This window comes from Canis aureus, chromosome 29, assembly GCF_053574225.1.
Source record: "Canis aureus isolate CA01 chromosome 29, VMU_Caureus_v.1.0, whole genome shotgun sequence".
In the NCBI taxonomy this organism is placed as follows: domain Eukaryota; kingdom Metazoa; phylum Chordata; class Mammalia; order Carnivora; family Canidae; genus Canis; species Canis aureus.
In genome coordinates this window covers 20,354,751-20,370,924 of record NC_135639.1, presented here as the reverse complement: position 1 = coordinate 20,370,924, position 16,174 = coordinate 20,354,751, and the positions used below count along the sequence as shown (strand labels likewise).

At 41.1% G+C, this 16,174-nt stretch overlaps 1 long non-coding RNA gene across 1 annotated transcript in view; it reads left to right on the top strand.

Moving 5' to 3' along the window:
* LOC144301132 (uncharacterized) overlaps positions 1 to 15,543 on the top strand; it is a 93,682-nt gene extending 78,139 nt beyond the window's left edge. The window contains exon 5 of the long non-coding RNA XR_013367864.1: positions 15,420 to 15,543. This is a non-coding gene — a long non-coding RNA (uncharacterized LOC144301132). The remainder of the gene's footprint in view (positions 1 to 15,419) is intronic.
* Positions 15,544 to 16,174: the final 631 nt, after the last annotated feature.

Genomic DNA, 16,174 nt, shown 5'->3' with positions numbered 1-16,174 from the left:
CTTCTCTACGTTTAGCTGTGGAGAGTCTGCTCTGCCAGTCTTTAGATTGTTTTTTGGGTAATTTACACTGAGGTAGGTGTTATGTAGTTGTATCTGTAGAATGAGGTGAGCTTAGGATCTTCCTGCTCTGCCATCTTTCCTGGAAGTCTCCCAGTACTAAACTCTTAATATTGATGAAAGATTTTGGGGGAATAGATCAAGAAAAGGGGGAAGTCCATCCCTGTCAATTTTGGCTGAGCTCAACTACAGTGTAAAATGTACTATTTCCTTATTGGTAATACTCTTCCTATTTGAAAAGCATTATGTGTACACAAATACATTTTTTCACATAAATCATATAATGATTTTTTTCCAAGTCTATCTAGTAAGAGCAGATAATTGACAGCAAATTGACTTTTTGAAATTCTACCCAAAATTTTCTCTCCTTCCTATCTCCTTCAACTGCTCCTGCAGAGAGATGTCTTTAGAGGAAATTAGATTCACTGTTTGCATAAACCAATGTATTTAGCTGGTGGCTCTGTAGGTCCAATTAACTCCTCTAACAATATGGGTGAAATGAGGTTATGTTTATGTTTGTAACCAATTAGAATTGTTTTGATTGAACACTCACTGTTGTATCTTATTTAAAGTTAAGAAAACACAGCACTGAAATGTATTTCATGGGCTGGAAGAGGATGCCTGGGGGGAAATGGAGGAAAAATATCTAGGTCATTATATGAAATGTATGACCTCTCATTTATGTAAAACAGAAAGAGAAAGCTTACCTGCACAAATTTAAAAATACTGTGCATAACACACTTTGAAGACATATATGTTATAACTACTAATATTGTTACTGCATTATGAACAAAATAATATTGATGACAAAAAGGTAAAAATTGAAAAAACACAGAGCTGCAACCAGTAGAACCCCGCCCTAATGCCAGTTCCACCAATAGTGAGTCACAGCCTCTCTGAATTTAGTATTACTTGTCTGGAAAGTAGAAAGTAGCTTCTGCCTTTGAGAATAGAAAGAAATGTAAGATACAATTACTGTTCTCAAACAATTTATATTTGTCAAAACAAAATAATTCACATAAAAGATAAAAATAGCCATTCATTAGGTACTTTTCCAAAAACAGTATCATCAACTTGTTGATCTTCATAAAAACCCAAAGAGGTAGGCATCATTATTATTATTTCTCTTTTACACACAAGAAAACTGAGGCTCACAGTGATTTGAAAACACTATAAGACCTCTCTGGTTAAGTAACATAACCAGGTTGCAAACCCAGCTAGCTTCAGAGTATGCCCACTCAACTACCATATGGTATAATGACAAAAAATGCTCTACATTTAAGGAAGGGAAAAGTGGGATAATTAATTGGGGTAATTATACGCCAAGCATAGTCAAGAACTGGGGTGACAAATAAAGGTTCTGCATCATAAGAGGTTGGTGTGCCAAATCTTAAAGAATGAGGAATATTTGGACAGAGAAAAATACAGATGGCAGCAGAGTGAAGAAATTCAGCGTGAAGATGGCAACAAGTATGGGTGCTGCGGGGAAGAACCCAAATGAATGGCAATGACAGATAAGGCTGAACAGGTCAATCATGGAGAACTTTTTCCAAGCTCCCTAGACGGCGCTGTTCACCCGGCCTTCTTTTAAGTTAGTCTCCATAGATGAGCTTTCTGGAAGCAGTGCCTGAAGAGCAAGCAAAGATTCGGATGGTAACCATCCTCTTTTTTTTTTTTTTTTAAGATTTTATTTATTCATTCATGAAAGACAGAGAGAGGCAGAGACACAGGCAGAGGGAGAAGCAGGATCCATGCAGGGAGCCTGATGTGGGACTCGATCCCTAGGATCACACACTGAGCCAAAGGCAGATGCTCAACTGCTAAGCCGCCGAGGTGTCCCAGATGGTAACCATTCTAAAGATCCCCATCAGGGCCCCAGCTGGCCTTCAGGAAGCCTTTGAATTAATTAGGTAAAAGTGCTTTTACCAAATAAGCACATAGTTTGGTGAGTAGGCTGTGCCTTTGCATGGTGTAGAGAAGGTGAATCTTGGGTGGATGCAGCCCCCTGGTAGGCTTGACTGGCTCAGCACAGGCTGAACTCAGCCTCAAACACATTCTCATGGGATATGCTCCAAACTGTACATATCAGCCCCAAGGCAAGACACAGTCACATTCTCTGGAATCATCCTTCAAATTTGCAAAGGTTTATATAATTTTACATAATTACAAAGACTCTTTATACTTAAAGGTGGCAATAATCACTTTTATATGATCTTTTGGGGGAAGAAAGTTGTAAATTTTGAAAATCAATTACATGAAAAGTGGTATGTCAAAATCCAGTGATTTTACCTATGTTAATCGATACTTTTTTTACTTGAGGAAATCATACACAAATACATAATACTCAATTATAGTTTACACTGAAATAAAATTAGAATCAATATGGTAATTTGGAGCACACAATTAATAGATTGTGATGCAGAGAATCAAATGTTTACATTTTATGTTCCTGATTCCATGGGGGAAATATATTAGGAATTTTTTTAAGTACAAAATTCTACATAGAATTTGACAGCCATCTATGTATCTTTGATTTTTTTTGGTGGCCAGCTGTGTATCTTAAATGTATTTATTACAATATGATTTAAATGAATACAAGGGAACTTTTTGAAGGATGGATGTGTCCAAAAACTGTACTGTGGTTATTGCTATGAAATCATATAAACTTAGAATTCATTGAATTCTACCTCTACTCTTTTTATGGAATGTAAGTTATGCCTTACTAAAGCTGTTTTTAAAAAAGACTAAAGCTAATAACTTTTGGTAGATGTATTATAAATTATTTTCATTTATTTCTCGTACTTTCCAAGACTGCCCCATTTTTTTTTTACAATGGTATGTACTACCTACATAATGGAAAAACAATTTCTATGCAATTCAGTTTAATGTGTACATTTACCTAATACACAAAATGTGCTTAGCATTGTGATGGAATCTAGAGTTGCAGGAAATAAAGATAACACTTTGTCCTTTCCTTAAACTTACAATTGAGTAAGACTATAGAAAAGTAAACACCACTTATTTATAGCAGAATGAAATCACCTTTTGATCAAGTTGCAAGTAACAGGTGTTGGTAAATTGAATGAAAAACAATCAATGACTGGCAAAAGGGAAAGGGCAAAGAAAAGAGTGGTTAGTAGGAGACTTTCACTGAGTCACCTGGAGAATACTACACATGACCATATCCTTAGTTGGAATGAATGAATTTACGTTTGTTTGGAAGCAAAGTTTAGTAGCAAAAGTAAGCATTCCCCATATTTAACATATATATTTATATCTGCTATAATAAATAACCTTGAGGAGACAGGAAGATTTTACAGAGAATGGCAGAAAGGAGGAGAGTTAACAGGAAAGAGAATTTATCATACTGCAGGAAAAATAAAACCATGTCATTGAAAAAGAAAATAAAGACAAAAACAGAAGACTCGTTCAAAATATAGTTGTTTCTCTAACCACAGTGAATGGGGCAAGAGTAGTTACTTCCCCACATTGCAGGATGGTGCCAATTAAAGATCCTCCTTTCCGAAGGCAGTTACCGCTCTAGAGAAAAAGATAATGAGGCTGACCAAGCATGCCCAAACAATTCCTTACAAATTTACCAAGCAGATACATTATTCCACCCTTCTTGGGCTGGAGTCAGTTAAAACGTAGAAAAAAGTCAGGAGGGGCTTAGAGTAGGTCTGTAAGACCACACTATTAAAACCCTACATAGGTTTTAATGTGGAGAACTAACAAAATAATGAGTGTTGATACATAAAGCCTTAGCATTATTTCCTGTTGCCAGTATTATTACTATCAATCACTAAATTAAGATTCTAGTCATACTCTAGTTCCAAGAGTAGTAATGTATTTATTTATAGAAGAAATGTTCTTCTTTTGATTTGATCCGAAGAAAAATCTAAGGAAGATCCTGAATATACCACAGACTTAAGAACTTCTAATGATTTCTCAGCAACCTAAAAACCATTTCTTTAAGTGATTCTCAAGTTGTATTTGTCAGGAAAACTGGCCGACAAGAAATCTCCAACCCATCAGAGATGACATATGAAGTTTTATAATCCCAGGTCTTATCCCAAGTTTCTTAAATAAATAACATGTTGTCTCTCCCCAGGTTTGGGAGCTGCGGGTAGACAAACTTTGCCCTTCCCTATTCATATTTACTCTCATGTTCAGTCTAAAAAAAAATGGGAGGATGTGGTTTCCAACAAAGAGCCACAAGTTTTGATAGTTGCTTATATTTCTTTTGCAGGAGCTTCAATGGGAATCTTTCCTTGGCAGTTTAGTGGCTAAAATGTCATCATCTGACTGCCTTAATTGTGTTAGCATGTTTTGGATGAACTAGTTAGGGAAGGACTTTCACCTCATTTTAAGAGTGACCTCTCATGCTCAGAGGAAATTAGCTTGCCCCAAATGCAAAGGCCTTGACATCATTAGCCAGTTCAGGTACCACATGTTACTTTATTAAATTAAAGTGGTAAACTATGGAGGTGTTTTTTAATGTTATCACTTATAAAAAGCTATTACTTGGGGGGAAAAAAGTGGGGGGGGCCATCTCTTGGCAGAGCTCAGCCAGGTTAATGCTGAGTCAGGCTTTCTGAGTTCTTCTGTGCTCAGATTCACCCTTGCTCACCCAAGCTTCCGTGCAATCACAATCGCCTACACTCAGCCTGACTCCTTGAGGGGGAAGCACCCCAGAAATCTTGTCTAGACTTTGATGACTACATTTAATCTCAGAGCCCAGGGAGTAACTAAAAAAGAGAAGGATCGTGAGACGCTGCCTGAAAAGTGGGCATTACCTGGATATCCTGCACAAAAACTTTTTTATAACAATTTTAGTTTAAAAATTTTACTAATAGGGCAGGTTTTGTAATTGGCAAATTAAAGATGCCATTTTTTTCCTCAATATCTAGTGCTGTTTGGCCAGGGGCACAGATATGAATATAGGAATTCAGAGATGTCAGCCAAGTCAACTATATTTTTTATTCTTATCAAATTTTCTCAAGCAAACTGATTGCCAAAAAAGACCAGGGTCCATGTAGTTACTTCCCTCCTGTAACAGGGCCAATTGCTTCAGAATTTATCTTAGGCATATTGTTTTGCCCATTATCATCAGTAAAAATGCAGGGGTCTAGAGTTCAGAAAAAAAAACACTGCAACTTCTTTTCTTTGGAAACCAACCTGGAGCTGAATGGGGGGTGGGGAGGGCCAGGGGGAATAACAAAATATCACGGGATATGGCTTAGAACTGGAACACAATGAAGGTCCAGACAGAGAAAAATATTTGAGAACTAGGATTGAGTCTGAAAAACTCAAGAGATGAATTTTCTGAGGTAACTTAGGTAGGGAGACCCATCTTAGACATACATCACACCTGGACAAACAGTCACTATATGCAGAAAGTGCTAGGTCTTTGCTGCTGACAAGTAGACTGCAAGGCAGAAATTTATAGGTTCATATATTCAGACATAAAAGGTTTAAATTCTATCTTGGACATTTAATAGTTGAGCTAGCTTTGGCAAGTTATTTAACTTTCTTAAACTTTATTTCATCATCCATAAAATAGGAATAATGCTACATGAGTGGGAGTTAACATCAAAGTTAACACAAAAAGGGAGCTTAGCATAATGCCTGACATGTAACACATCTTCAGTAAATGTTAACAGTTAAAAATAGGAAAAAATATCAAGACTCAGTACAGTCAGGTGGCACTCAAGGATGTGTACAGAAATTAGCAACTTAAAGGATTCCCTGGCCAAGAAAAGCATCTGAGATTTTATTGCAACCCAAACAGGGTTAGTGCAGGGATCTTCAGCCAAAGAAAATAGATGAGGGCAGCCCTGGTGGCTCAGCGGTTTAGCGTTGCCTTCAGCCCAGGGCGTGATCCTGGAGACCCCGAATCGAGTCCCACAGTCAGGCTCCCTGCATGGAGCCTGCTTCTCCCTCTGCCTGTGTCTCTGCCTCTCTCTCTCTATCTCCCATGAATAAATAAATAAAATCTTAAAAAAAAAAATAGATGAGAAACCAGGTCTGAACCAGAAAGTGGGCAGTAGGTCCTAGAGTAATTTCAAAGTTGACTAATGAGTGTGGGGGCTCCTTTCTGTCCAGGTTCCCTGGTTACTCTCAGGGGTCAGCCTAAAAAAAAATTTTTGGAAGGGGGGAGGGGCAGCAGGAGGGGAGAGAGAGAGACAGAGATAATCTTAGGCAGGATCTATACTCAAGGCAGAGGCTGATGTGGGGCTCAATCTCACAACCCTGAGATCATAATCCTCAGATCATGACCTGAGCCAAAATCAAAAGTGGAATGTTTAACTGACTGAGCCACCCAGGGGCCCCCAGCCTAAAATTCTTAAAGGGATAGTAGTTAAGTACACACAGAGGATGCAAATAATCAAACAAATGTTCTCTTTCATTTTCAAAACTATAGCAGCCATTCTATAGTGTCTTCCTCCTCACCGTAAGAATTATCTTGTCAAAGTTTATCACTGCAATGGGATAGTAATTACAGCAACTCTTACTGTGTTTTGAGTCTATTAGGGCCCATCTGTTCCCAGTATGGAAACACTCTACCCATAATCCCTACAGAGCATGTGCTTTAACCTGTGATCCATTCAATCCCTCACCCTCTTCAACCAGTTTCTTCTGATTAGATCATGAATCGATACCTAAGGAGCAGTGGACATCAATGGACTGAGAACTGCCTGATTTTTAAAAATGAATAAAGTTAATAAGACTCCTTGCATTTGGGGATTTTTAACCAAGAAACACTGGAAATTCCAGGCAGTACAGTTAAAAGTCCTGGAAGTACATTATGGGCTCATGGGCACAACACTCTCACGAAGGTTGGAGTCTCAGTCAAAGCTGACCAGGTGACACAGAATGGGACAGAGAGACTCAGAGAAGCCACAACAAGGAAGATGACAGAGCCACAACATTATAGAACATCTTTTGGGAGATTTACTTCTTGATCTTCCTGGGGCCTGGTGTTTGGCACTTTCTGGAATCTTTGCTTTAGCTTTGCCCATTACCTCCCTCCAGTGATTTTATTTGAGCTTTATGCTTCTCTTGCCACAATCATAGTCATAAAAACAACCACAACAACAACAGAATCCCTGCATTGCTTCTAAAAGCAAAAGCAGAAAAGAACCAATCGAAGACGAGTTTCTTCTCTGAAGATTTTTGCACACTGGCTGATCCTTTGAAAATGACCCAGGAAAAGTGCATGCAAAATATCAAAAATATCAACTGGCTGGTATAGCCCACCTTAAATCCAGTCCCACTAAGTGAAGACATCTCACTTTTCCCTACCAACAAATCTTGGTGTTACAGTAGAGAGTCCCCATGACACAGGGAGAATAAATATAAGATCTTCAATTGCACAGACCATGGTTTGAAATTCAACTGCGTAATTTGGCCCAATTATTGTTCCAGTAAGAAAGCTCTTTATACTATGCTCTATTAATTTGTTTGTTTCTATTATTATGGTCTCATGGTCTCTTATTTTATTCAATGGCTAATAATCAATTTTATCATTGTTTATTTTCATGTTGTAATATCCCCCAATTTGGTCAGTGGGGCCCTTCAAGCTGGCTTCTATGTACTTTGGCCATGTTCCTATCATTCTTGATCATCCTTGAGCACATCTTTATCTTCTGGGCTTTCAGGCCCATCTTGTACATTTTTTTTTTTTTTTTTTTTTTTGTCCCAGCCCAAGAATAGCCATTTCCTCAAGAAGACCTGGTTTCAACAAGTGGAGAATAATATGTAGGAAGAAAGATCTGGACGCTAAATATATTCATTGTTTGTGGCATGTCATTGTTTTAGCTTATATTTATTTCTGTATCTATTAAAAAAAAAACAGAAAACATGAGTTCATAGTAATATCCCCATTTCCAATTCAGCACCATCTGAATCCCACCTTTCAACCTCCACCATCCTTCTCCAATACCATAAAAGTAGAGTCAATGATTTTACTTATCTGAGACAATTGTTCCTTCTGTAAAGTGAGGATAATAATAAATTCTTTGATCAGCTTTTCTGCAGGTTAAATGCCATAGTGTTTATAACAGTAGCACTATAACAGGGCTACTGCAAGCCCACACGGTTCCTGGTGTGCAAGAGACAATACATGCTCCTCCAGGTTGACAGCCTGACAAAGGCAGTATAAGCTGGCTTTTTGCTCCAACCCTCTCCCTACAGTGGGGCATTTGTGGAGTTTGCAATCTGAATAATAGTAACCCATGCTTGCATCATAGGCACTAAGTCGTTATTGTTATAATAGATACACGTGCATATTTTTCATGCAAATGTTTCATCAATAGGAGATCAAGTCAAGCTAAACAAACTCGTCACCAAGGTTTCAGTCTGATATAAAACTCAGGGAACCTCGGAGCACCAGAGCACTGTCAATAGAACCAAGTACACCTCTAAGGTCATAATGGAAAACAGTGGGCACTTACCTGATACAGGTCATTTTTTAACCACAGGCCTCATGATATCTCACCTTAAACTCTGCATCAGAAGCAGGTTGAAGTGGAAATAAAACCCAATTCTCTTATCCAAAGACTCAACTATCAGCTAAGAGGCAGGTAATCTTACTATATAATATAGGGAACATAAATGAAGATAACACTAAAGGCCCGAAAGTTCACCTAATATCATGTTTGTGGAGCATCAGGTTTGCTGGCAGATATGTGGGTTATACCTGGTGAAGACCCCACTCCTGGAATTCCACCAGCTTCCTTTGAAAGCAGGAAAATCCATTCATCCCCAGTTCCCTCAGATATTCTTCCTCAGGGCTTAGTGGATTTTAGAAGTTGGGGAGAAACCTAATGAATCTAACTCAATGCTACAAATAGTAGCTTTGAGTTGTAGAACATTAAAAGAGTGTTGTGTATAAGTAATGAATCACTACACTCTATACCTGAAACTAATATTACATGGTATGTTAACTAAAATTTGGTGGGAAAAAACAAGTAACACAGACTTCTAAGGTGACATTCTTCTATGGAAGACAATAAGGCTGTTATAATAACATCTGTACTAGGAATGGGGTAGAGACCATGTAGACAGTCCCCTCTCCCCTGTAAGAGGTCCACACTATACAACATTATAGTGACACAGAACTCCAGGCCACTGTGGCAGCTGTGCAGCCATGCTGTTCTTTTTAACTTTTGGGGGGAGTGGGGGATAGAAGTGCAATAACTAAGATCCCTGTTGTCTTTCATCTCCTGAGCTGGGTGACAGCGACACCTAAGAATGCCTTGGGGGGGAGGGGGGACTAAAGAATAACATCCAAGAGGCAAAGCAAAGGCAATATTGTTGCTCCCAGAGTCCCCAGCTCTTATCATGTGCTTTTAAGAGTCCCAAAAACCTCAGACTCATGAAGTACTCAACCTAATGCCTTGTGTGATGAAAACCATGCAAAAGCCAAGCCAAATGACTTCTCTCAGGTTTGTTTCCAGGATTCCACTTTCCCTAAACAGTGTTTAGGCACCAGAGAAAAGGAAAAGAGGAATGAGAGGAATGAGGGGAGGAGGAGTAGGAGCAGCAGCAGCAGCAACAGCAACCTGCAAGAGCCTAGCACAAAGTATGCATCTAGTAGGGGCTCAGTAAACAGGTCCTCCCTTCCTCCTTGCGTAGGACCCTCCTCCTCTCCTGCTGAACATGGGAGAAGGGACCAGGTTATTTCTTTCCAAAGTAAAGCTGGGTCTGAGGATTCCCTGGGTCACTTAAAGAAACCCGCTGCCTCATCAAGAGCCAGGATTCAGGACTGTCCCTCATCCTCTGCCCACTTGAAGCACGTGGGAAATTCCCACCCCAAGTGGGAAGAAAACATCCTCCGGGTGATGAAGGAGGAGCCCCAGCTAACTCCGGGAGGACTCGCTCCCTGAGGGGGGTGGATGGGCCTGGGCTGTCGGGCACAGGACCCTCTCCCCAGGCCGCCCCCGAGGCTGGTCAGAAGGCCCCACCGAATTCACTTTCCCCCCCCCGCCCCCAATGACAAGGGATGCAAATCATTTACCATTTCTTCGTTAGTAAAATGAGGGTCTGGGTGTGTGGTTCATAAGGCTAAGGTGTGGATGAACTGGCAGGTGGGCCATTGAGGGGCGCTCCTGAGAGTTCCTCTTGTCCTCCTCCCACGCACAGCAGTTGGCTGTCCCCCGACGGAGGTGATGTGAAGGTACCGACACCTCAGCATCACTTTCCCCCGTGGACCCTGGCCTGGCCACAAGGTCAGAGGAAGGGGCACATAAATGCAAGGCTGGAATTTCCCAAGACACTCTTGGTTAAATTTTGCACAATTCCCGAAGCCTCAAAGTGTTCCTATTCGGTAAGAAGAAAAATTGGAGGCCACCCCAAGCTCCTCGCCTGGCCTCTAGGGCGCAGTAACAGCGTCTGTGGGAGCTCACCACCAACATCCAGCCCAAGAGCGACATAGTAGCCCTGCAGCCTCAGGGGCCGAGAAGTGCCCCCCCCCTCCTCCTACTCCTGCCCCTTGGCAGTCACAGCACTGCCACCTGCGGATTTCAACCTTGGGGTGTTTCCTCTAAACCTGTGTGGAGGAACTCCTGATATCCAGGAAAGTTCCCTGACCTGAGTGCTGGTCCTCTTCATCCCAGCCCTGCTCCGTAAACCATGACTCCTCACTAATAAATTGCCAGGTGTCAGGGTGAAGACAGAGAAGAAGACGGATAATTGGGGGCCACTGACATGTTACCTCATTAACACAAATGAGTGGTAAGGAAGCAATACCCCCAAAGCCCACTATAATGGGAGGGACTGACTGCAAAATGAAGAAAACTCAGATTTCTAAACTAAGTAAGAAAGCAAAATTGGGGTCCAGACCATCATTTTGGAAGGGGGAAAAAATTAGAAACAGGAAAAGCAAAAACTATGACAAAAAAAAAAGCAGCCAGCACTGACATTCTGTGGGTTTTAACTCTTTGCATATAGGTAATTTGAAGTCACAGAAAGTCCCTAAAGAACCCATAAGTCAAACTAAACTATAAGCAGCTATTGTCAAAATCCAGCACAGAATTCTGTCTAAACTTGGAGATTCAATAGATTTGAGGAGCAGCATGGCTACCAGTGGAGTCAGAGAGCCGGGTTTGACTACTGGGTTAAGTGCTGGCTTAACTGATGAGCTGAGCAAGCCATTTAAAACTCAGAGCTCCATCCCCTGTATGATGGGAATAAAAACAGGATCTATTTCATAACATTGTTGTAAGTGGTAAATGTGACAATGAATTTAAGATGCTTAGCAAAGTGTTTGGCATTTAAGTATCTGATAAATGTCTTATTGTTATTATCATGGTCCTCCAACTTGTTAAGCAGGAAGTAGAGGTCTTAGAAGTGATATTACAATGCAAAGTGGCAGGAAACATCAGTGACAGCAAACCAGCTTCTACCCTGTTACCCCAAATAAATTCTGCTGCTACAGTAGTCAGTTAAAGATCGTATACCTCAAAAAAAGAAAGTCTAAGCCTATTACAGTACATTAAAAAAAAAACTATAGAAATAGAGCAAAAATAGTAAATCAAAATCTGTAACTAGAAATAAAGGTCACCACCATCCCAACTGCTCCACTCCTCACTGCCCAGGGGGGAGGCTGTGCCACATTTCTCCCACCTAGGGAGCCAGAAAAAGCATCATTTAAACTTCCCACCAGCAGAAGACAACTGATTCCAGGGTTCCTAAACCCATACAACCCTGCAGAGGCCTTTAGAGGTGGGTGAAGAGTTGATCAGGACCCTCAGCTGGGGAGATATGCATTGTATGAACCACACAGGACAGGCTAGTTGCAGGATTCTGTGGACATGACTTGTCCTAGTACTACAAAATTTTTAATGTTGAAAATACATACAAGCATGACAAATGGGGGAGCACCAAATGACCATTAGGCTTATAATATGTGTGTGAATAAGCCATCAAAATAGTCTCTGCAAATAAGGGGCCATAAAAATGCTAATATTTCCACCTTTTACTAGTAATAATAATGCATCATCAGGCTGAAACAGTTCCTTAAGTACCTTATGTTCTCTGCTGGAATCAAGTCATTAATCCCATTTATATAGCTAATGGGGAAGCCCTAAGTCCAAATTAAGGTCTTGAAGAAAAGTACTGAAATTAATGACAAAGGGGAATCATTTTTCTCTGCAGCTATAAGGTTGCTTTGCTAAATAAGTGCTAAATAGCACTTCTTGCCCTAAACTTTACATTGAATACTGAATGATCTACTCAGGAAAGAAGCGGTTAATAAACGCACATCAATAGTTTTTGGGTTGGTCAATCCAGACCTTGTCTGATCCCTTAATATGTCTCCTTCCTTAAAGTCTCCATGTTCCAGTGTGCCAGAGAATAGAACAGTGACCTCCATGCCATACCACACTCACCCCAAACTCTGCAAGGTGACCCCGTTTTAGTCTGCCACCCATTCCATATGAAAAATAGTAGCGCATAATAGTTATGTTTTACTGAATTCCAGGGCCAGATGGACCGACAAACGTGGGTCACATCCCAGCTCTACCAGCATCTGAGGTTTCTATATTAGTTAATATCTTTTAGGGTAGTTTTCCTTGTCTTTAAAGTGGATGGGGAAGTAAAAGTACCCTTGGGATTATTTGAACAATTGTTTATTAATATTAGTATTAAGTGACTTTAAGGGAGGGAGGGAAAAAAGAAGGTAGAGAGGGAAAGGGGAGCAGGCAGGCAGAGAGAGGACTCCCTGAAAAGCCACAACTTTACCTGACAGACCTGAGAGAGGACAAGCTAGAGGACCCTCCCCAGATCCCAGGGTCTCTCTTCCCGGAGTCTGGCCTTGTTCTCGTCACTGAAAGGTTCAAGAGCAAGAAAACTTGAAGCCCAGTGGAGCAGCAGCCTCCTAGGAGCCACACAGGGAGGAGGGGATGGGTGTGCCTCTGAGCTGCGGTGATGGCTTTTGCTTTTTGCTGGGGGTGGTGGGCTCTGTGCCGTGAGCACGTTTAAAGAATACAACGAGAGGGAGGTGTGAGCCTGCCTTGTTGCTATGCTCCCAATGGAGAACACTGCTGCTGAACCATTGCATCCTTGCTCTGCAATTACAGTCCTAATTGCACCTAGCAAAGGTACCTAATGCACCTGAGTGACTGTCATTAGCCGTTCTGCCCACACATAACCTCTGAGGGAAGCACTGGGAATTCTTTCTCAATATCAGTAGATAGCTACATTTCCAAGTAGCTTGTCTCCCTGTTTTGTGTCCAACATGTGGTAGCCCCTTGTCCCCACAGGTCTCTCGGGCCCCAGATTCCATGCATCCACAAAAACAAAATAGGAAGCCCCATCCTTTGCACTGGGGCCACATGCTTTGGTATGAGTAGAGTGACCATGCTATTTATCATCTGAAACACTGGCGAAAAGAAAGCACTCATAATAATGACACTGAGATAATAGGCATAAACTGGGACTTGCCTAAGCAAAAAACGATATAGGGTCATCCTAAGTGTGAGACACACTGCTGGTGCAGGGAGTGATTCTAGCTGGGCTTCATACTTGGGGAATCCCTGCAAAAAGCAGGAAATGACCCATATACTAGTTAGCCCTCTCTCTTTGAAAACTATCATAACTGGGACACCTGGGTGGCTCAGTGGTTAAGCATCTGCCTTCAGCACAGGGCATGATCCTGGAGTCCCTGGATAGAGTCCCATAGAGCTCCCTGCATAGAGCCCGCTTCTCCCTCTGCCTATGTCTCTGCCTCTCTCTGTGTCTCTCATGAATAAATAAATAAAATCTTTTAAAAAAAGAAAACTATTATAACGGTTTTTCCTCCTTTAAAAAAAAAAGAAAAGAAAGGATAACATTTTAAAATGAAATATTAAAATTATTAATATGAAAGTAAGCAATACAGAAAAGCATACAAAAAAGATCAAAAAATTGCTGAAAATATCACCAGTGGGGGGAGGGGACTTGAGGGGAATAGTATCATCATTTGGTGAAAATCATTTTTCCACATCTCCACACTTGAAGAATAGATAAACTGAAGGTTGGATAGAAAAACAAAATAGGGATCCCTGGGTGGCGCAGCGGTTTGACGCCTGCCTTTGGCCCAGGGCGCGATCCTGGAGACCCGGGATCGAATCCCACGTCGGGCTCCCGGTGCATGGAGCCTGCTTCTCCCTCTGCCTGTGTCTCTGCCCCTCTCACTCTCTCTCTCTCTCTCTCTCTGTGTGACTATCATAAATAAATTTAAAAAATTAAAAAAAAAAGAAAAACAAAATAACCATACTACACTAGAAGGAATTGTACTACACAAGATATTTTTAATAAAAGGAGCTGAATTTAATTGTGCACGGTATGCCAGAAAAGGAACCAGAAATGGCAGTACAGGAAATGTTGAACCTCACACAAATGCTTCTGCATTATAAGAAAGATGAGTTCCTATATCCAAACTTCCCAGGGCCCTACAATAGTACACACCCTAACCCCCTTCTGACATGATTCCAGTACTTGTAGGAATAACATGGATTAAAGTCAGTTTCCAGCAACAGATGGCAAACAGCCCTGGCAGCAAGTCTGTGGAATACAAAGATAGTTCCTCTACCCTCAAAGAACCCCTTATGATCCTACAATTGGGGTCTTCCATTTCCCTCTTCACCAACTTGGTTGGTGAAAGGCATCTTTTCAGAGAAAATATGTTGCCTGTAGAGGTTGGTCTATTGCAATAAAGAGAGTGCTTGGCTTGAAGTCAGGAGACCAAGTCCCTTCTTCCAGGCCTGTATCAGAAAGTTGTCTTTGGAACTTTCTGAGCCTTAGGGTCTGCCCTAAACAAACAGTTGATATGAAGAACAAATGAGAGACTCGGTGGTAATGAGGGGAAGCTTTAAAACTGATGACTGGAAGTTTTGGGTGGGACCATATTGCCTCAGAAGCAAAGAACGGGTAGACGATCATAGTGCGGAAAGGTCACATTCCATGACCTTGCCCATGTTACTTGTAATTTAACCTTCCTGAAACTCTGTTTCCACATCTTTGAAATGAGGATAATAGGAGAACTCAAGTCATAGAATCATCGTTAGGATTACAAGACAGCCTATAAAAAGAGCTCAGCCTGTCTTTTGACTCGTCAAAAGCATTCAGAAATGCCAACTAACAATATTAACAAGTAAGTTTTTACAATGAGGTCTGGGGAAATCCAGGGATAGGTCACTTCCTGGGACGGACAGACCTGAATGGGGTTTGGCAGTGGGAAGCCAGCTCTCAAATAGTTCTGTGAATACGTAAAATAGAAAGGGGGGAAAGCAACTTCCTCCAAGTCAGATCTTTACCTAAGCCAACCTTGCCAAGCATGGCTCACATCTGACATTTACAATGCACTTAATTCTCTGTAGATCATGACGTGTGCTGGAGAAGATTTCATCAGTGTGGTTTTGAAGTTATTACCCTAAGCTTTGGACTCAAACATTCAAACTTGCACATTCACACTCTGCCATGGATAGGCTGTGTGACCACAGGCAAGTAACTTAATGTCTCTGAGCCTGATTCTTAATCTGTCAAATGGCAATAATGATCAGTTTTATGGAGCTGTGAGGATGAGTGAATGATATTGGGTGGGGTGTGGGGGAGGGTATGTCCCCTACAGGGCCTGTTACCAGAGTATGCACTCAGTAAATAGTAATTCCCATTATTAATGATTTTTATCTGTCCCTGCCTTTCAAAAGTTTACAATATACTCACAGGGAGAAAGCTAATGCACTAAAAGAAGAGCCCAAAGTAAATGATAGAAAACTATTACATGCTAAAATTAGGGAAACATTTATTTATTACGTATCTACTGAGTTTGTAGTATGTGCCAGACACTGTGCTGATGGTTGGAGATACAGTAATGGATAAAATAGCTACACTCCAGCATTAACCATTCAAGTATGCTGGTGACTCACTTATAATCTATAGCATAGGTCACCCAGCTCCCTTCCACAGCTAAAGGCCTGTACTAACCCAGACCAAAAGGACTCAGTGTGGGGTCTTCTCTCTAGGAAACATTCATCTCTCTGGGGTGTCTGGGTGGCTCAGTTGGTTAAGCATCTGACTCTTGATTATGGCTCAGGTCATGATCTCAGAGTCCTGAGATAGAGCCCTGCATTGG